At 43.9% G+C, this 21,209-nt stretch overlaps 1 protein-coding gene across 1 annotated transcript in view; it reads right to left on the bottom strand.

The window, feature by feature from the left end:
• The window catches only part of LOC124605307, a 925,143-nt gene that overhangs the window by 237,775 nt on the left and 666,159 nt on the right, over positions 1 to 21,209 (bottom strand). The gene's annotated exons all lie outside the window — the stretch shown is intronic.

The raw sequence follows: 21,209 nt of genomic DNA, 5'->3' as shown, positions 1-21,209 counted from the left end.
CTGCAGTCCGGAACCGCAAGACCGCTACGGTCGCAGGTTCGAATCCTGCCTCGGGCATGGATGTTTGTGATGCCCTTAGGTTAGTTAGGTTTAACTAGTTCTAAGTTCTAGGGGACTAATGACCTCAGCAGTTGAGTCCCATAGTGCTCAGAGCCATTTGAACCATTACATTCTTCTCGAAATCTGAGGGTATTTCCCTTGCGTCATACATTTTTCAGCCGAGTCGGAATACTTTGTTCTTGGATGGTTTTCCTAAGGATATCAGTAGTCTTGAGGGAATGTTGTTTACTCCGTCGTTTCGGCTTAAGTCTTTCAGTATTCCGTCAAATTCTTCTCGCAGTATTACTTCTACCGTCATATTTTCATCTACTTCGTCTTCCTGTAATACTGCCTTCAAGTTTGTTTCCCTCATACAGTCTCTCTCTATATTCCTTCCGCCTTTCAGCTATTCCTTCTTTGCTTAGCACTGGTTTTCTATTTGAACTCTTGATAGTCATAGAACTGCTTCTCTTATCTCAAAAGGTATCTTTAATTTTCCTGTAGGTGATATCTGTCTTTCCCCTAGTCATACTTGCTACTGTGTACATTTGTCCTTTTTATTTTCATATTACATTGTAAATGCATTTAAAACTGTAAGTTTTTATAAATTTTCCAAAAAAAGTATGGGAAACGTGTTATCAAATGTCAATAATCGAAATTTTATTGAAGAAAATCATATTCTTGCCCTGGCCGTTCTTTTAATTTGAAGTACGCACTTCGTGTCAAGTAACAATTAGATACACTCCTGGAAATTGAAATACGAACACCGTGAATTCATTGTCCCAGGAAGGGGAAACTTTATTGACACATTCCTGGGGTCAGACACATCACATGATCACACTGACAGAACCACAGGCACATAGACACAGGCAACAGAGCATGCACAATGTCGGCACTAGTACAGTGTATATCCACCTTTCGCAGCAATGCAGGCTGCTATTCTCCCATGGAGACGATCGTAGAGATGCTGGATGTAGTCCTGTGGAACGGCTTGCCATGCCATTTCCACCTGGCGCCTCAGTTGGACCAGCGTTCGTGCTGGACGTGCAGACCGCGTGAGACGACGCTTCATCCAGTCCCAAACATGCTCATTGGGGGACAGATCCGGAGATTTTGCTGGCCAGGGTAGTTGACTTACACCTTCTAGAGCACATTGGGTGGCACGGGATACAGGCGGACGTGCATTGTCCTGTTGGAACAGCAAGTTCCCTTGCCGGTCTAGGAATGGTAGAACGATGTGTTCGATGACGGTTTGGATGTACCGTGCACTATTCAGTGTCCCCTCGACAATCACCAGTGGTGTACGGCCAGTGTAGGAGATCGCTCCCCACACCATGATGCTGGGTGTTGGCCCTATGTGCCTCGGTCGTATGCAGTCCTGATTGTGGCGCTCACCTGCACGGCGCCAAACACGCATACGACCATCATTGGCACCAAGGCAGAAGCGACTCTCATCGCTGAAGACGACACGCCTCCATTCGTCCCTCCATTCACGCCTGTCGCGACACCACTGGAGGCGGGCTGCACGATGTTGGGGCGTGAGCGGAAGACGGCCTAACTGTGTGCGGGACCGTAGCCCAGCTTCATGGAGACGGTTGCGAATGGTCCTCGCCGATACCCCAGGAGCAACAGTGTCCCTAATTTGCTGGGAAGTGGTGGTGTGGTCCCCTACGGCACTGCGTAGGATCCTACGGTCTTGGCGTGCATCCGCGCGTCGCTACGGTCCGGTCCCAGGTCGACGGGCACGTGCACCTTCCGCCGACCACTGGCGACAACATCGATGTACTGTGGAGACCTCACGCCCCACGTGTTGAGCAATTCTGCGGTACGTCCACCCGGCCTCCCGCATGCCCACTATACGCCCTCGCTCAAAGTCCGTCAACTGCACATACGGTTCACGTCCACGCTGTCGCGGCATGCTACCAGTGTTAAAGACTGCGATGGAGCTCCGTATGCCACGGCAAACTGGCTGACACTGACGGCGGCGGTGCACAAATGCTGCGCAGCTAGCGCCATTCGACGGCCAACACCGCGGTTCCTGGTGTGTCCGCTGTGCCGTGCGTGTGATCATTCCTTGTACAGCCCTCTCGCGGTGTCCGGACCAAGTATGGTGGGTCTGACACACCGGTGTCAATGTGTTCTTTTTTCCATTTCCAGGAGTGTAAGAAGTTCCATGACAGTAAGAATCGTTATGTGTGTATCATTATGTATCCCACAGATCAGTGTGGGGAAAGCAACATCTGATGGCTTCATTAGACAGATTTTCGCACATCCGTATTAGCTACGGACACAATTGCCCCATATATGTTCATAGAATGGAGAAAGCGCAACACTTTCGAAGGTTTTGCCACTGTGACAACGTACAGCACATTAAAATGAATCAATAAACTAAATAGTACAAGTAGATCGTCAAAGATTGTACTGTTAAGCGTGTTGCAAAAACACCCTTTGTTCCGGTTCTAGCGTACTGCTCGCCAGTTTGGGACCCTTACCACATAGGATATGTAGAGGAGATGCTGAAGACACAAAGAAGTGCGAGGAGTTCTGTCAGAGTTCCGTGTTGCAAGTGGGAGAGCATTACTGCTCCAGTGACAGATGCTACATCATGGATACTTTTCTCAAAGTTTTAAACATGGCTGCTTTTTTCAGTGACTAAAGCCTTTTTGGCCTCTTATTTATTTTATACGATACATCTAAGTACTGCCTCTGTCTTGTATTGTTAGTCAGTACATACACTTTTATATAAAAATTTTCATTTTCCATAAATTTGTAATTATGTTACAACCACTTTAAACGTTTAAATTCTGATGAAGCCACTCTTAGAAGTGTTGAAACCTGGTTAATAAGACTAAAAATTGTGACCGAGGGCTCATTTGTTTCATTTGTTTCAATTATTGATAATTTTACTGTTTCAATTCAGAAAGGAAATGTTCTAAGAAGACTTATCATATTATTCTCACATACACCTCGCGAGATATCCATGACAGGAAAATCAAAGAAGGTAGAGATTACGCAGAGGGCTATCAACATCCGTATTCCCATGCACCATTTACGAAAGGAACTGGAAAAGGAGGGACTGAGCGAGTTGCCACAGTGGTTAGCACGCTGGACTCGCGTACGGCAAAGAGACAGATCAAGTCCCCGTCCGTGATTTCCCTAAATCTCACCCCGCAAATGCTGTAATAGCTTCAGTCAAAAGTGTACGGCCGATTTCCTTCCCTATCCTTTCGTAATCCGACATTAAATTCTGTCTCTAGCGAACCCGCTATCGAAAGGGGTTAGACGCTAACTTTCCTTTCTCGGAAAGAGCAAAAACGATAGTGCTACCGGAAGTACCCTCTTCCACAAACCGTAATGTACTTTGTGGATTGCAGGTGTAGGCGCAGTTGTTTGGCTAATGGATCTTCGTAACAATATAGAATGCCTTCCGGAAGGTACGGAATCGACATCAACCTGGACTGCGTATCTTCACCCACCTGAGTTTGAAAAACATTCTTCATTTTCGAAATATAGATTGATCCATGGACAGGAGATTTTCGTTCTTCGAAAAGGTCATAATACAAGTGTACAAGACTACGATAAAACACTGGTAACAATCTGTACAAGGAGGTATGTCATAAGGACTAGCTGTCTTTCTCTTACTGGGAGATTTTAGCTGATTCTGTGTTTCGTGAACAGTCATCTCAGTATCTACCATTTCGGCAATCGTGGAATGCCTGCAACGTGGTAGTCTGTTTCGATCTTCTGCACTGAAGTAATGTCGGAAGGTAGAATTCAATACTTCGGCTTTCTGTCACCCATGTATCTCGATATAATATGTAAGTGACAGAATAGATGCTGATCCGTTTACTGACTTAAGGTAAAACCAAAACGTCTTAGGAAATTCGTCAGTCTGGTCCGAAATAGTTAATTTTGGAATTCACTTAATCTTTCTCACGCTGTTCTTCTTACTTTCATTATGGTTTCGTTCAGTTTAGGTTTGTCGACAAGGCTTTAACTCAGTTTCATCAGTAATGAAGATATCTTTGCTCTCCTAACAATTTTCTAACATGACTGTTGAACCATGGAGGGTATTTTCCCTCTTTCAAAAATATGCTTGGCACGCACATGTCTAAAACGCATTGTACGATATTTATTAAATATCTATGAATAAAATTAAAACGTATTGTACAATACTTTTGAATTTTATTCATAAATATTCAAGAACTCAGTCAGCAGAGATGAATGTCTGACATTAACTATTCAGATAACCAGCAATCTGTTTCCTGTCATTCTGAACAAAAATGTTTGCCACTGTAAATTAATGTGCTGTTATAGGAATTTCACTCGCACGTGTTTCTGCATTTGATACTCTGCTCGCACTGCGTATCTTAATTATTATTTAGTTATTTTTCCATCATTTTCTTTAAGTGGGACATTACAGCCATATATTTGTTTTTATATTTGAATCCCCAGCTTATGTGAGGTCATCATTACACACATGTGAATATTATTCAATAAAGTTTTATTTGGCGTGAACTATAATCCTCTGGTTTCGCCAGCATCATTAATCCTACTGGATTTTATCAAGCTACTGTCGCAGTACCCTGCGTTACCTGGGTATATATTTATTCCAGTTATCTATTAACCCCCCCCCCCTTACCTTTCTCTGTCCGTTTCATCCTCCCCCTCTCTATCTATTTTTCCCCCCTCTCTTTGCCCATTTCTTCTGCCTCTCTCCCTCCATGTCAACCTCTTCCCTGTCTCTTTCAATCTCCTTCTCTCCCCTCTCTCTTTCCCTCTCCTCCTCTTCCTTCTACCTGGCGATTTTTTCCTCCCCTTTCTCTGCCCATCTTCTGTTTACCCGTCCTCTATTCATTCCTTCCTTCCCCCTGCCTTTGTACATTCCCTCCTCTTTCCTTTCTCTTTCAATCTCCTCCTTTCCCTCTGTCCGTTTCCTCCTTTCCTCTCAAAGTCCATCTCCTCCTGCCCATCTCCTCCTCTCCTCCTCTACTCATCTCCTCCATTGCGTATCGCATTAAGTTTTTCTTACAGTGAATATTCCCATATTTTTGTGATGGCAATAAAGTTCACAGCAATAGATTGCATAGTGTTTCAGAATGTGGTTAAATCGCTTAATCTTTCGTTTAGGTCAGAAAATGTAACTACTGGACTATTTTTATTCTTTGAAATTTGGTAATTTGTGGTAATTTCGTATGAGACCAAACTGTGGAGGCCATCGTTCCCTAGGCTCACACATTACTTAATCTAATTTAAACTAACTTACGCTAAGAACTACACACACACCCATGCCCGAGGGAGAACTCGAACCTCCGACGGGAGGAGCTGTGTGAACCGTGGCAAGGCGCCTCATACCTCGCGGCTATCACGCGCGGCTTTATTCTTTTGAATGTATATTTATGAAGTTAGAAATTTCCAGCAATTATAGCTTATGACTAATGCAATAGAATCTTCCGTCACACTTGTTACACTATGACACGTATTTTGGCAGCTTCTTGAAAGGTGAATGTCTAAAACGTTGGTCCTTCCTACTAGGTGCTATAACTTTTTACAAACACATATCATGTCATTTTACTAATTAACTTACACATAAATATGTGAGACCCTCGGGAACTGTGCAGTAGCTCACATCTGGCAGTGATTCCTGCAGGAAATTGGCCGTAATATTGTTTGAGGAAGCATCCAATTCGCACTCAGTGATTTCGGGAGCCTGCAGAAACTTAACTGAGCGGGAGGACAGAAGCCGAAAGCAGATTAATCCCAACTCTGCCACCGTTTCAGCCGAAGCAGTTTCCTCCGTTGCTGAAACGTGTAGCACCTCTCGCAGCTGGTCATATGTTACAAACATTAGCTTCACCAGGTAATTAAATATAATGTAAACGAAATTTCAGAGAGAAAATTGTAAGAAAATCATAAGAGCAAAATTAACTATTTCTTCCATCGCTCCTTCGTAGAACAACTTCACAACTGTTAATGGAAAGCACAGTATTTTGTATATTCTTCTTTTGTATATTCTTCATAGAAAATTTACCATATTGTGCTTTTAATTTATAAGGGTATTTAAGTTCTGACTTGATGACAGGAAGGCGGTAATGGGCGTTCGCAATCGTCGGCATGTTACAGACAGAACAGCTTCATCCCTAATACTAGTCAGTGGGTGCTGTAACACATGGTTACATTGTAGACTATGGCAAACTTCCATGCAGTACAGTTAAATAATTATAAATGACGCTATGCTGGATAACAATGTGAACGTTATATTGATTTTTGAAGGAACTCACATTGCTACGGAGAAAAAACTGTCAACTTAGAGTGCAGTTTGCAGCAAAACTGGAAGAGTGACTGTAAATGGAAAGATAAATGACAAAAAGCTGGTACAGTGATATTAATTACAAAACACATTCAAACAACTTTTAGTTATTTGACTGAATTTCAGAAATGGGTCTGCGCACTATGGCACTTAACAGCTGAAGTCATCAGTCCCCTAGAACTTTGAACTACTTAAACCTGACTAACCTAAGGAATCACACACATCCATGCTCGAGGCCGGATTCGAACCTGCAACCGTAGCGGTCGCGCAGTTTCAGACTGAAGCGCCTAGAACCGCTCGGCCACTCCGGCCGCCGACTGAATTTCATTGGGGCTAAAGGAATATATATATGAATAAACACGCTGCTGGTCACTAAAACGGCAGCACAACGAATTCACGCAAAGACGACAAATGAACATGAACTGTATTACATGCTTGGATATTGGATAAAATTTCATAAGCAATTATCGATTCCTTCAGCATCAACTTATGTAATTCGACTACATTCCAATACCCTTGTTTGGCTTTTATTAACGTTGATCTCACATCCATTTTTTCAAGACTCTGTCCATTCCATTTAACTACACTTCCAAGCGCTTTTATTTCTTCTACCAGAATATTAATTCCTTCTCCAAATTTTTCTTTGGCTACCTTCACTGCTTGCTCAGTGTACAGATTGAATAACATTGAGGACAGGCTTCAGCCCAGTCTCACTCCCTTCTCAACCACTGCTACTTTCTCATCCTCTTCGATTCTTCTGACTGCATTCTGGCTTCCGCACAAGTTGTACATAACCTTTCGTTCTCTGTATTTTACCCGTGCTACCTTCAAAAGTCCAGAGAGAGTATTCCAGTCAACACTGAAAAGTTTTCTCCAAATCTATAAATGCTATAAACATAGATTTGCCTTTCCTCCAAAGAGTCTTCTGAGATAAGTTGTAGGGTCAGTACTAGCTCCCGCGTTCAGATATTTTACGGAAACCCAAACTGACCTTCCCTCATTATCCTGTACTAGTTTTTTTCCATTCTTCTCTGAATAATTCGTGTCATAAACTTGCAAGCACGGCTTATTAAAGTAATAGTAACAGTACCTGCTTTCTTCGAAACTAGGATTATTACATTCTTCTCGAAATGTGAGGGTATTTCCCTTGCGTCTTACATCTTTCAGCCGAGTCGGAATACTTTGTTCTTGGATGGTTTTCCTAAGGATATCAGTAGTCTTGAGGGAATGTTGTTTACTCCGTTGTTTCGGCTTAGGTCTTTCAGTATTCCGTCAAATTCTTCTCGCAGTATTACTTCTACCATCATATTTTCATCTACTTCGTCTTCCTGTAATACTGCCTTCAAGTTCGTTTCCCTCATACAGTCTCTCTCTATATTGCTGCGAGAGGTGCTACACGTTTCAGCAACGGAGGAAACTGCATCGGCTGAAACGGTGGCAGAGTTAGGATTAATCTGCTTTCGGCTTCTGTCCTCCCGCTCAGTTAAGTTTCTGCAGGCTCCCGAAATCACTGAGTGCGAATTGGATGCTTCCTCAAACAATATTACGGCCAATTTCCTGCAGAAATCATTGCCAGATGTGAGCTACTGCACAGTTCCCGAGGGTCTCACATATTTATGTGTAAGTTAATTAGTAAAATGACATGATATGTGTTTGTAAAAAGTTATAGCACCTAGTCGGAAGGACCAACGTTTTAGACATTCACCTTTCAAGAAGCTGCCAAAATACGTGTCATAGTGTAACAAGTGTGACGGAAGATTCTATTGCATTAGTCATAAACCATAATTGCTGAAAATTTCTAACTTCATAAATATGCATTCAAAAGAATAAAGCCGCGCGTGATAGCCGCGCGGTATGAGGCGCCTTGCCACGGTTCACACAGCTCCTCCCGTAGGAGGTTTGAGTTCTCCCTCGGGCACGGGTGTGTGTGTTGTCCTTAGCGTAAGTGAAATTATTTCGTAATTTGCTTTACACAATAAATTTTTGCTATCAAGACAGTTTTCGACTTATCAATATTTTCACAGCATTTAGAAAAACCAGATAGCACGTGTCAGTTGTGAGATCAGAAAACCTGTAATTTGACTGCACCCGTTTAATTTCATTCCCTGACTTTGATGAAGTTCACGTGTTGGGTTTGTAGCATATTTGAACGAAGCCTAGAATTTATTTTTATCTACCCTCAAGAATGTAAATCGTCACATAAACAAATGATTATCATTTCAAATGGTTCAAATGGCTCTGAGCACTGTGGGACTTAACATCTGAGGTCATCAGTCCTCTATAACTTAGCATTACTTAAGCTTAACACACATCCATGCCCGAGGCAGGATTCTAACCTGCGACTATAGCAGTCGCGCGGTTCCAGACTGTAGCGCCTAGAGCCGCTCGGCCACCACGGCCTGCGATTATCATTTCAGCTCAATTGTTCAAAGTACACTCCTGGAAATTGAAATAAGAACACCGTGAATTCATTGTCCCAGGAAGGGGAAACTTTATTGACACATTCCTGGGGTCAGATACATCACATGATCACACTGACAGAACCACAGGCACATAGACACAGGCAACAGAGCATGCACAATGTCGGCACTAGTACAGTGTATATCCACCTTTCGCAGCAATGCAGGCTGCTATTCTCCCATGGAGACGATCGTAGAGATGCTGGATGTAGTCCTGTGGAACGGCTTGCCATGCCATTTCCACCTGGCGCCTCAGTTGGACCAGCGTTCGTGCTGGACGTGCAGACCGCGTGAGACGACGCTTCATCCAGTCCCAAACATGCTCAATGGGGGACAGATCCGGAGATCTTGCTGGCCAGGGTAGTTGACTTACACCTTCTAGAGCACGTTGGGTGGCACGAGATACATGCGGACGTGCATTGTCCTGTTGGAACAGCAAGTTCCCTTGCCGGTCTAGGAATGGTAGAACAATGGGTTCGATGAGGGTTTGGATGTACCGTGCACTATTCAGTGTCCCCTCGACGATCACCAGTGGTGTACGGCCAGTGTAGGAGATCGCTCCCCACACCATGATGCTGGGTGTTGGCCCTGTGTGCCTCGGTCGTATGCAGTCCTGATTGTGGCGCTCACCTGCACGGCGCCAAACACGCATACGACCATCATTGGCACCAAGGTAGAAGCGACTCTCATCGCTGAAGACGACACGTCTCCATTCGTCCCTCCATTCACGCCTGTCGCGATACCACTGGAGGCGGGCTGCACGATGTTGGGGCGTGAGCGGAAGACGGCCTAACGGTGTGCGGGACCGTAGCCCAGCTTCATGGAGACGGTTGCGAATGGTCCTCGCCGATACCCCAGGAGCAACAGTGTCCCTAATTTGCTGGGAAGTGGCGGTGCGGTCCCCTACGGCACTGCGTAGGATCCTACGGTCTTGGCGTGCATCCGTGCGTCGCTGCGGTCCGGTCCCAGGTCGACGGGCACGTGCACCTTCCGCCGACCACTGGCGACAACATCGATGTACTGTGGAGACCTCACGCCCCACGTGTTGAGCAATTCGGCGGTACGTCCACCCGGCCTCCCGCATGCCCACTATACGCCCTCGCTCAAAGTCCGTCAACTGCACATACGGTTCACGTCCACGCTGTCGCGGCATGCTACCAGTGTTAAAGACTGCGATGGAGCTCCGTATGCCACGGCAAACTGGCTGACACTGACGGCGGCGGTGCACAAATGCTGCGCAGCTAGCGCCATTCGAAGGCCAACACCGCGGTTCCTGGTGTGTCCGCTGTGCCGTGCGTGTAATCATTGCTTGTACAGCCCTCTCGCAGTGTCCGGAGCAAGTATGGTGGGTCTGACACACCGGTGTCAATGTGTTCTTTTTTCCATTTCCAGGAGTGTAGGTAAATACTTAATCGATCTATAAATCTTATTTGAATGTTGGTTGGGTGTGATAAGACTGTGTTATGATTCATGTATGAAGGAGAACTGTCTCCCAGCATGTGATGAAATTTGCCAGTGGCAGAATTTTTGCCTCTCGAAACAGCGGTTCACCGTTGTATGACATAGCTATGTGCATTAGGTGGGATCGCATGACTCTCATGTGGATATGGAATCGATGAGTTCAGAAGGGCCACACTCAGTGACATGAGTGACCTCAGTGGACCCACTGACTAGCGCGCAAGAGGTAAGACATACAGTTGGCTCAGTGCTGCAGAATGGTATGGATACATCACATACCTTGAGTAATAGGCTTGTTGGGAGTAAGACAAGGAAGTATCCACGCCGACTGCAAGAAGATGTGTGGAATATGGACGAATTCATTTGTAAATGAAATGACAATGAAAGTTGCCAGATTATAGGCACAGCTCCAGGCATCATGGTATGGGGTGGCACTGGGTGCATAACACTATCACCCCTGGTCGACTCAGCTGGTAACTGAGATGGCAGCCATTATATTTTTGACATGTAAGGCATGTGGCTGTTACATACCTTCAAGCTTTCCGAGAGGATACCACTAAAATAATGGAAGGCTGAATGTTACCTCTTCTCTTCTGACCTACCTTGACACAGAAGGTCTACTGCTGCCCTGTCCAGCGTGTTTTAAGCAAATCACATCCATTGAAAACATCTGGACAGGGACTGCCGAGGGACTTCCATAACTCCACTAATCACTATAGATATAAACAAACATACACACCCATCCACCCACCCACACACCCACACACCCACACACACACACACACACACACACATATATATATATATATATATATATATATATATATATATATATATATGTGTGTGTGTGTGTGTGTGTGTGTGTGTGTGTGTGTGTGTGTGTGTGTGTGTGTGTGGGTGGGTGTGTATGCATATATGTATGTATGACAAAATATATTTGCATTTAATTTCACTGGTAAGGTTATGAGCAAATAGGAAAAAACAACTCATTTTTACTTCATGCACATGACTGTTACACAAAAAAATTAAAGACATTCATAGAACATACCACCTGACGATATCAGTCATCAAAAATGGAAGAATTAAGAGCACATACGAAGGCATTCAGAGCGTCCCTCTTAGATAGAGAAGTAATGTAGCCAGATAGTTCTTGAATTAGGTACTTATTGTCAGTTATGACTGATCATATGTGTAGATCTAAAAAATAGTGAATGCTCAGTGCGTCAGATTGTGTCATGAAATCTATGTAGATTGTCAAAGATGACAGTGAGGATACGTACTGTGCAGTTGCTCACTAGAGAAGGGCCAGTAACACACCCCCATTTCGTTAAAGTATTGAACCGTCACGTACTGCTTCAAACGTCTGGTTCCTTTGCAAACGAGTTAATTGGTTAAATATTTTACGTTAGACATGTAAAACCTTTATGGCAGAAGATGTAAAACCCTAATTATGTTGGTTTTATTTGGTTCCAATTAGACACCCACAGATTAATGAAAAAGTTAATAAACTGATGAATGACAGAAGTGGTAACCCCATTATATGTTCATGTAACGGATGAGTATCATCTGGTATACTTGCGCCCATTTGAAGAAACGCTAGTTTTCCTCACAGCTTAGTGTTTTTGACATCATATGTACAGAACTATCTTCCAGGCACATTCAGTGGTGTATGTGGATACTGTCTGAGAAATGTGACACGAATAGAATTAGTACTAAAGAAGTAGCAAATTAACATGTCACGCTTTATTGTGAAGTTTTAGCGGTTGAATGGCAATATGCTGTTTTCCTTCCAATATTTTCTAAAGGTATGTGTTGTGGTTGGCAGGAGAGCCAACACCGTGTTACTAGAGGAAGCTGAAAGGCACGCGTTTTAGCTCACGCAGGCTGGCGTAAGGTCTGGAACAGGACAAGGAAATTAGAATTTGGAAAAAACGGACGTAGCTGGTGGAATACTTAACTTTAATCCATTAATGGTGAACGTCGCTCTTGACGGTACATTATTCACAGTATCAATAGTAACTGGTAACGGCGCCTTGCTAGGTCGTAGCAAATGACGTAGCTGAAGGCTATGCTAACTACCGTCTCGGCAAATGAGAGCGTATTTTGTCAGTGAACCATCGCTAGCAAAGTCGGTTGTACAACTGGGGCGAGTGCTAGGAAGTCTCTCTAGACCTGCCGTGTGGCGGCGCTCGGTCTGCAATCACTGATAGTGGCGACACGCGGGTCCGACGTATACTAACGGACCGCAGCCGATTTAAAGGCTTCCACCTAGCAAGTGTGGTGTCTGGCGGTGACGCCACAGTATGTTAACCAAGAAAACATTCTATGAAGTTTGAAATTACGTGTTAACTTTGACGGAAGTCGCAAAGTGCTCTCATTACCATTTATTAGGTTAATATAATTTGGATAATTAGTATGTCATGGGTTACACTGCTTTGAGACATATGCACAGTTTTTGACTGTACTAATTGTTTTTTGTGATAAATCTTTAACGAAAGATTATGCCTCTTAGTGGATAGATAATGACAGCATTTTAAAGTTTTTAATTTGGTCAATAGTGGTACGAAATGTAAAAAACCAAGTCATGGAGACTTGGAAACCATTAAACAGTCATCCTGCAACTGGGACAAGGTGATCATCTTAGTCATTTAATAATTCTAATGACGAAGAAGAAAGAGAATCTGGCCGACCTGATGAATCATCGTTTACAGGCCATGCCATAAGTTATGGTCATGACTTAACAGAAATACACAAAAATTTCAGTGTATATTGTTGCACTTCATTCATTATTTCTGGAGACAACTGCTTCAGTTAGATTTGTGTATTGTTCTTAAGTCATTGTTTTTTTCATTGTGAGGCGCTAGTTATTTTGAAAGTTTTGTTAGCCATTTAGTATCTGTGGTGTCACCGCCAGACACCACACTTGCTAGGTGGTAGCTTTAAATCGGCCGCGGTCCATTAGTACATGTCGGACCCGCGTGTTGCCACTGTGTGATCGCAGACCGAGCGCCACCACAAGGCAGGTCTCGAGATACGGACTGGCACTCGCCCCAGTTGTACGGACGACTTTGCTAGCGACTACATGGACGAAGCATTGCTCATTAGCCGAGCCGATAGTTAGAGTAGCCTTCAGCTAAGTCAATGGCTACGACCTAGCAAGGCGCCATTAGTAACATTGCATGTATCTAAAGAGTCTCACTTGTATCGCCGCAATCTCCAGATGTACCAAAAGGATGGATTAAAGTTAAGTATTCCAGAAGCTGCGTACTTTTCTTTATAGCATTCATTACGTATCCTGTTTCAGATCTCACGCCATCCTGCTTTAGCTTAGCGCGTGCCTTTCGGCTTCCTCTCATTGTGTCTAGGCTGTCTTGTCTAGACACAACAGTATCCACTGTTTATTCCCGATCGAGTAATGTTAAAGTTAATTTCATGATCATAGAAACTTTGCTACATCCTTTTTCTTTATGCATTTGTATCTGTGCATCATTTTTCCACCTCATCATGCCATTTCAAATTTACTGTGTGAAAGAAAATGGATACACATTAAGGGTGAAACAAACCAATACAGTCAAAATTATTCACATGACAGATGATCCTAAAATGAGTAGCTTCAGATAAGAAACAGAAGATTGGAAATTTATGTTTAGTTCATTGCCCGAAGCACCTTACGACAAAAATTTCATGTCGCATCTGGATCACCATTGCTTTAGTACGTGGACCTAAAGTCGATAAAGTTGCAGGTCTAGAAAGTTTTAACAGCTGTGACGTCATTGCCTATCTGACATTTGAGATCGGAGAGGTCTACAATAAAGATATGGGTAAATCGTATTACCTGTCCTCGATGCCCTTGGTTTCGAAGTGAGGACCAGCAGTCTCGATGCTGCATTACAATGGTTCACAAAGTTTTGTCACACTCCCTCAAAGCATAATTGTCATACGATGGGACAGGCAGATAGGATACTATCAAACTGCCCCTCTTCACTTTATACAGGGATTTCGTACAGCATGAACTTCATGCAGCCCAATAAAAAGAAATTCACTGTGGACACATCAAAAACGATTGCATATTGTTTTTAAAGGTATCGTCAAGTAAGTACTAGGGCAGCGCAGGTACAATGAGTCAACTGTTCTCATATGCTGAGGTCACCAATAAGAAAAGATACGGAAGGACTTTTGTTGCGGCCATCATATGAAAGTCAGTACCTCAGACATATTTCAGAATTCCAAAGCAGATGGTAATGGGTAATGTGAACTTTAATACCGCCTTTAAATAGGACAATGTGAATTTAAGGCATATTTACCAAGGACATGTACGAACCAAAATGACATTCAATGAGTTTATTGCCATATGTGGTGTTTGCTGGAATCACATTCAGTATGGCTTTCTGGTCAGTGACAAAACCAGATTATTGAATGGCAGCAGATATAGACGAAACTTGGAGGAGATTATACTTAAGAGGTAGTGTGCCAACACGGAACTTCATTAGTATATTGTAGATTAACCACAAATTTGCAAGGATGCAGTAGACTAATTCTGAGAGGAAGGTCGACGAGCCAAACGTACGTCTACACATTGACAGAAAAACTGAAGCAGACAACACAAGATTAACGTAATTGGACGGCTCTATCAAGGCAGCAGCTACAAAAGGTGAGACGTACGAATCCAAAGACGAAGAATTAAATGACAGAATCCAGTGACATGAGCCACATGTTGCGTTTAAAACTGTTGAAGTCAATGGACGTCTCAGTGTATGATTAACAGAACTGCATGGGTTTGACAAGGAAATAGTCAAGAAGTCGACTTGTATGAATACCTGATGGGGCACGCGAATGAACGATTCCATCGACATGAATCTGAGACGGAAGAGTTAAAAGGAGAACAACCCATTACCACAGCTGCTCCTAGAGTATATAAGTTGTATACCATCTGTAAACCTGTTCTGTACGTAGCAGTATGTTGACAAAACGCAAACCCATCGAGGTGTGGAAGGGTATTTGCTGAAAACTACGACTGCTAGAGTTAGGAGAGTTCCAGTGAAACCATTATCTCTCTGAAACGTTTAGATCATTACCATAAAGTATTAAACAGCTCTTAACTCAACAGTCAGATGTAGAAAACGAAAATAAGAAGAAAAAGAAGAGGAAAAAAGGATATACTATTACCAATTATATTAACCAGCATAGTGTTAACGAAATAGAAGCAACGTAAGCAACGTAGGGGTGAGCACTGATCAGCCATAAATCCATGGAAAGCATTCAATACCCTTGACCAAGCATGTAATACATGTTGGGGACAGGAAATTTGAGCGAATACCTGGTTTAGTGGAACTAATATTCTTAAAAACATTGAACCCGGCAGGTATTTCCCAAAAAACATACAAGCGTATGCTGAAATATTTTGTACAGATAACACCCACAGGCAAACCAGCACTCCAAATGGAGGAATAAAACCCATAAACAGTATAAAATACAGTAATATCATTAGATCTGCGTTATCTGATGCACGTAGTGCAGGTATTGACACTCAGCATAAAACACTGAGTAATCTACATCTGGGATACATTTACTCTGATAATCCCAACGAAATAACAGAGCGCTTACAACTGTGCACAGTAACATGTGCTGCAGGTAATACAGCTCACACGAATTAAATAATAGTAGTCATTTCAGATCCGGTCTCGGAAACTGACATCCGGCCGGGAGAGCAGTGTGCTGACCACATGCCCCTCCATATCCGCCTATGGGCTGAGAATGACACGGCGGCCGGTCGGTACCGTTGGGCCTTCAAAGCCTGTTCGGGAGGAGTTTAGTTTCAGTTTAGTCATTTCAGAGCCTTAAGTGAGATTCATTATCTAGTAATAATTATGGACACAGTGGTCAGGGTCGTTGTGCAAAACATTTCCTCCTAGAGAAGTCACAAAATTTGGTTTGGATGGTTCGTGGTAGGCTGATCTTGTAAATATGAGACAAGAATCACAGATTAAAAGGGCTTTAAATATATTTTGATGGTTATAGATACATACTCTATAGTCGCCTAGGCCTTACCTGTGAACGAAAAGACTGGAAGGGAAGTTTCAGATGTGTTTTGAAGAATTGCTACAGTCAGGGAGGAAATAAGGCTATAGTGGGAATAGCTTGCTCTTCCATCATCGAAAAATAGTTGGGTGAATGCTTGGAACTTGGTTTATTACAGGGTGAGCAAACCTCAGACATTGTAGTGGCCTGACACAAGTGCTAGAAAGTGCAGCATTATTTCCAGTAATCCTCCAAGGAACTCACAACTTTTTTGTGAGTATGTGCTTGGCCAGTGAGAGGTCCCATCCCATGCAGTGGTACTTCCCATTCTGTGCTGCAAGCTGTTTTTACTACTATCTTTTCCCCTCTCTCTTACCACTGTGTGCTCTTCTTGATGCGAAACACACTTGGATTTTGGGCACTGGTGCTTTTGTTTCTCTTCTGGCATTTTACATATCTTTTCATCGTAACCTACATTTTCGCTAGTGTTGAGTTTGGACTACAATTCCTCTTCCAAATTATATAGAAATGCAGGTTGTACGTGTGTCGTGTATTCCACCTTTAAGGATTTCAGTCTATGCATTCTTTCTATCTGGCGTTGACAATATGCCCAAAACCTGACCTGGGAGCCATCTCTTTGTTGGGGTTGTGGTCATGAAGTACCTGCGTGGTGGCAGTACCCTGACTGCACAGCAATTGCACTATTAGTGACTGAGCTGAAAACTCTCCATGTATCCCAAGGAATATGTGCCTGTGGTTCCCGGGGTACTTGGTCTCCTCCTCCCCCCCCCCCCCTCCAATTGTTACTTAGCTCTAGGACTGACAAGGAGTACTTTCTGGCCACAAAGTCATTATTCTTTACTGAACACCTTAAAGGCAGTTTCAGGTAAGTAACAGAGATCTCGAAAATGAATAATCGTTCAGTTCCTATTAAAACAGCATTCCTTGCCGAGTCAGGAGTGCTGCTTGCCTGTGACAAGCTGGGTAACATTCCTGTAACTTTCAACCATAACAACAGTCTCAGAATGGAGCAGGATATCATCTTCCACTGTTTCCTCCTTTAACAGACCAATTATGAGCTGCATACCAGTTTATAGTGATGGGGTGTGTATTTTGTTGGTTGTGTCCAGTGGAAACCAAAGGACAATAGAATTGCTACTGGCGGCCTCCATCATAGACACTGAAGGCGACTCATTGCCTGAAAACATCATGGTGATGGTGTACATATATGATGTGGTACCATATGTGTCCCCTACCATATTCAGTGCTTCGAATACAAGAGATTCAGCCACATTTCTTCACATTGTAGTGCCAGCCCTGTCAGTAGGGATAGTGGATACCAGTTGCACACAAACCTTCCTTGTGCCCCTCACACTGCCTGTGTCAACTGCAGAGGGTACCATTCTCCTGTCCACCAGACTGGACCGTCTTCTAACAAGAAAATAAATCCCAAGAACACAAGGTTCTTGAACGATTGATGTATCATGAAGCCAAGAAGAAATATGATGATTTGCATCCTGTACATATGATGAGAACATATGCTATGGCTACAATGATGTCATGCTCTCTAGCAACAGTATCCTCAACCAACATGCCTTCTATCTCAGGCCCTCAGGGCTGCTCGACTACACAGGCTCTTACAATGGGCAAGTACCATTCTCCTATTGGGAGCATCGACTACCCAACCACTGGGTATGTCGATTCCCAACCCTAGTCAGAGAACGAACACCCCCTCCCGCATCCCTCACCATGAAGAGGACCCTTGGGAAGCTCCCCTCTCACGATTTTGCTGATCTACAACTGCACACAAGCCAATGGCTCAAGGAGAAACACGTTGCTGGTTGTAGAGCTTCTCGTGCCTCCTCTGTCCCTGAAACCAGCGCACAAAAGTCCACACACAACATCATACAACAAGATGAGGGACAAAAAGAAGACCCATAAGATAACAGAGTTTCTAATAGTCCCCATGTCACCAGACGCCACATAATCCGCCCAAGGTGGAGTTCCCAGTGGCCCCTGTGGCACCTGATGCTCCCAACGACCTGATTTAGAACCAATATGTATTGATGCTGTACCCTCACAACCGTTATAGTAGTATGTGACTCTAGAATATGAACTGCCTCCTTGGTCCCTTCACATTCACACAGGATACCAACAGCGTGATCCTCCAGTGGAACTGTACTGATTTTTTCCACTACCTTGTTGAGCTACAATGTCTTACGTGTTTCCCCTGCTTTCTACATTTCCCTCCAGGAAACTTGGTACTGGCACCTAGAACCTCTTCCCTCCGTGGCGCATGGGGTTGTTTGAAGAATCTAACCGACTGTGACAGAGCGTTGGGGAAGTTTTTACATACACTGTAGACTTTGTCTACAGTGAGTATGTGCCACTCAATATGACAGCAGAGCTTGTGGCTGTGCATATGCAGACATCTCTGAATTTTTCCATCTGTAGGATGTAGCTCCCTCTCGGTAGTTAAGTGTCTCAGACTGTGTTGTACGCACTGATTTCTCAACTCCCTCCACATTTGCTCTTTTTGTGTGGCTCTGCAGACAAACTATGACCACTGGCTACAATAAAGCTATCGAAACTTCCATCACAGGGCTCTTTCATTGTCTCCTGAATAGCAGTACTTCCACTTACTTCAGTGTGGCATATTGATCTTAAATGGACATTTGTCTTTCCATTTGGAACTCTGGTCTTCTCCCCTCGATGTATTGGAGACTGCATCATGACCTGTGTGATAGTGATCATTTTCTTGGAAACAGCAAGCACTCCGTCGCAGGGTGAACTACACTGAAGTGCCAAAGAAACTGGTATACCTGTCTAATATCATAGGTCCCCCGCGAACACGCAGCTGTGCCGCAACACGACGTGGCAAGGACTCGACTAATGTCTGAAGTAGTGCTGGAGGCAACCGACAGTATGAATCTCGCAGGGCTGTCTATAAACCGTAAGTGTACGACGGGGTGGTGATCTCTTCTGAACAGCACATTGCAAGATATCCCAGACATGCTGAATAACGGTCGTGTCTGGCGAGTTTGGTGGCCAGCGGAAGTGTTTAAACTCAAAAGTGTTCCTGGAACCACTCTACAGCAATTCTGAACGTGTGTGGTGTCGCATTGTGGCGATGGAATTGCTCAAGACCGTCGGAATGCACAATGGTCATGAATGGCTGCTGGTGATCAGACAGGATGCTCATGTACGTGTCACCTGTGAGAGTCGTATGTAGATGCATCAGGGGCCCCATATCTCTCCAACTGCACACGCCCCACACCATTACAGAGGCTCCACGAGCTTGAACAGACCCCTGCTGACATGCAGGGTCCATGGATTCATGAGGTTGTCTCCATACCCGTACACGTCTATCCGCTCGATAGAATCTGAAGCGAGAATTGTCCGCCCAGGCAACATGTTTCCAGTCATCCAGAGTCCAATGTCCGTGTTGACTGGCCCAGATGACGCTAAGGCTTTGTGCCGTGCAGTCATCAAGGGTACTCGAGTGGGCCTTCGGCTCCGAAAGTCCATATCGATGATGTTTCGGCGAATGGTTCGGGCGCTGACACTTGTTGATGACCCAGCATTGAAATCTGCAGCAATTAGCGAAAGTGTTGCACTTCTGTCACGTTGAACGATTCTCTTCAGTCGTCGTTGGTTCCATTCTTGCAGGATCTCTTTCCGGCCGCAGCGATGTTGGAGATTTGATGTTTCACCGGATTCCTGATGTCCACTGTACACTCGTGAAATGGTCGTACGGGAAATCCCACTTCATCGCTATTTCGGAGACGCTGTCTCCCATTGCTCGTGCCCCGGCTATAACACCACTTTCAAACTCACTTAAATCTTGAGAACCTGGCACTTTAGCAGCAGTAACCGCTCTAACAATTGTGCGAGACACTTGTTCTTTTATATAGACGTTGCTGACCGCAACGCCGTATTCTGCCTGGTTCACATATCTCTGTATTTGAATACGCGTGCCTATACCGGTTTCTTTGGCGCTTCATTGTATTTATTCTTGTGTCGTATGAGTGGTTCACTTAATGGAGATCCGAAGTCTTTCTCTTGTGTTGCTTTACACACGATGCACGTCGCCTAAAACGGACATCAGCTTGTACAATTAATGTTGATTATTAGTGATAGATGCCGAAACTAAGCTATTTATGCAACATCTTTGGTTAAGTATATTTCAAGTGTGTCATTACTCGACCTTATGTATAATTTTTAGGAGTGCAATATAAATTCTGTGCCATCCAGTCACTTGTTACGCATTCCATAAAATACTCGGCTATGTTTAAAGGCTAGTTATTAAACTAAAAACTTGAAATTTCCTCAGAATAATATCTGTAGAAATAGGGTTTCGTGAAGCCCTTTCGTCTTAGAGATTTTCTCTTTCTGCTATTTTCTGGACAGTAAACCGATATCATATAATAAGGAAGAAATTTCTCCTGCAGACTTCAGTGCGGCTTTGCTGCGACAAGGCTTCCTCTCTGCCACGAAATACTTTATGAGTGAAGGCCCTGTCTGGTCGCCTGGCAGGCGCAGTGGGTCGCCGTCAATCAAGTTCTTGGACGGGTCCTCCCCTGCAAAAGGAATCAAACGCCTGTCAGAAGGGAAGGAGTGCTATAATTCGAATTTCGATTCTCCACCGCTCCAGCAGAAACGAAGTAACGAAGTAGCAAACTGATAAACAGAGTTGTAGCGTGAAAGCAGCAGCTAGGCCAGTTGAGTGACTGGTGTTTGCTGTTTCCTGGAGGAGCAGTTCTGAACTGCTAAGAACTGAATAAACGTAAGCATTCGTGTTCTGTCTGAGTCTGGAAAGCAAGCCCTCCGTATGTCGTGATCGAGACAAGTAACAACGAACCTCTGTGACACTAGAACTGAAGCACCCCTTCACACGTGCTGCAGGATTACATAAGCTTTCGCAC

Source organism: Schistocerca americana, chromosome 3 (genome assembly GCF_021461395.2).
Source record: "Schistocerca americana isolate TAMUIC-IGC-003095 chromosome 3, iqSchAmer2.1, whole genome shotgun sequence".
NCBI classification, from domain to species: domain Eukaryota; kingdom Metazoa; phylum Arthropoda; class Insecta; order Orthoptera; family Acrididae; genus Schistocerca; species Schistocerca americana.
The sequence above is the reverse complement of the archived record's forward strand: the minus strand, read 5'-3'. Positions and strand labels throughout refer to the sequence as shown.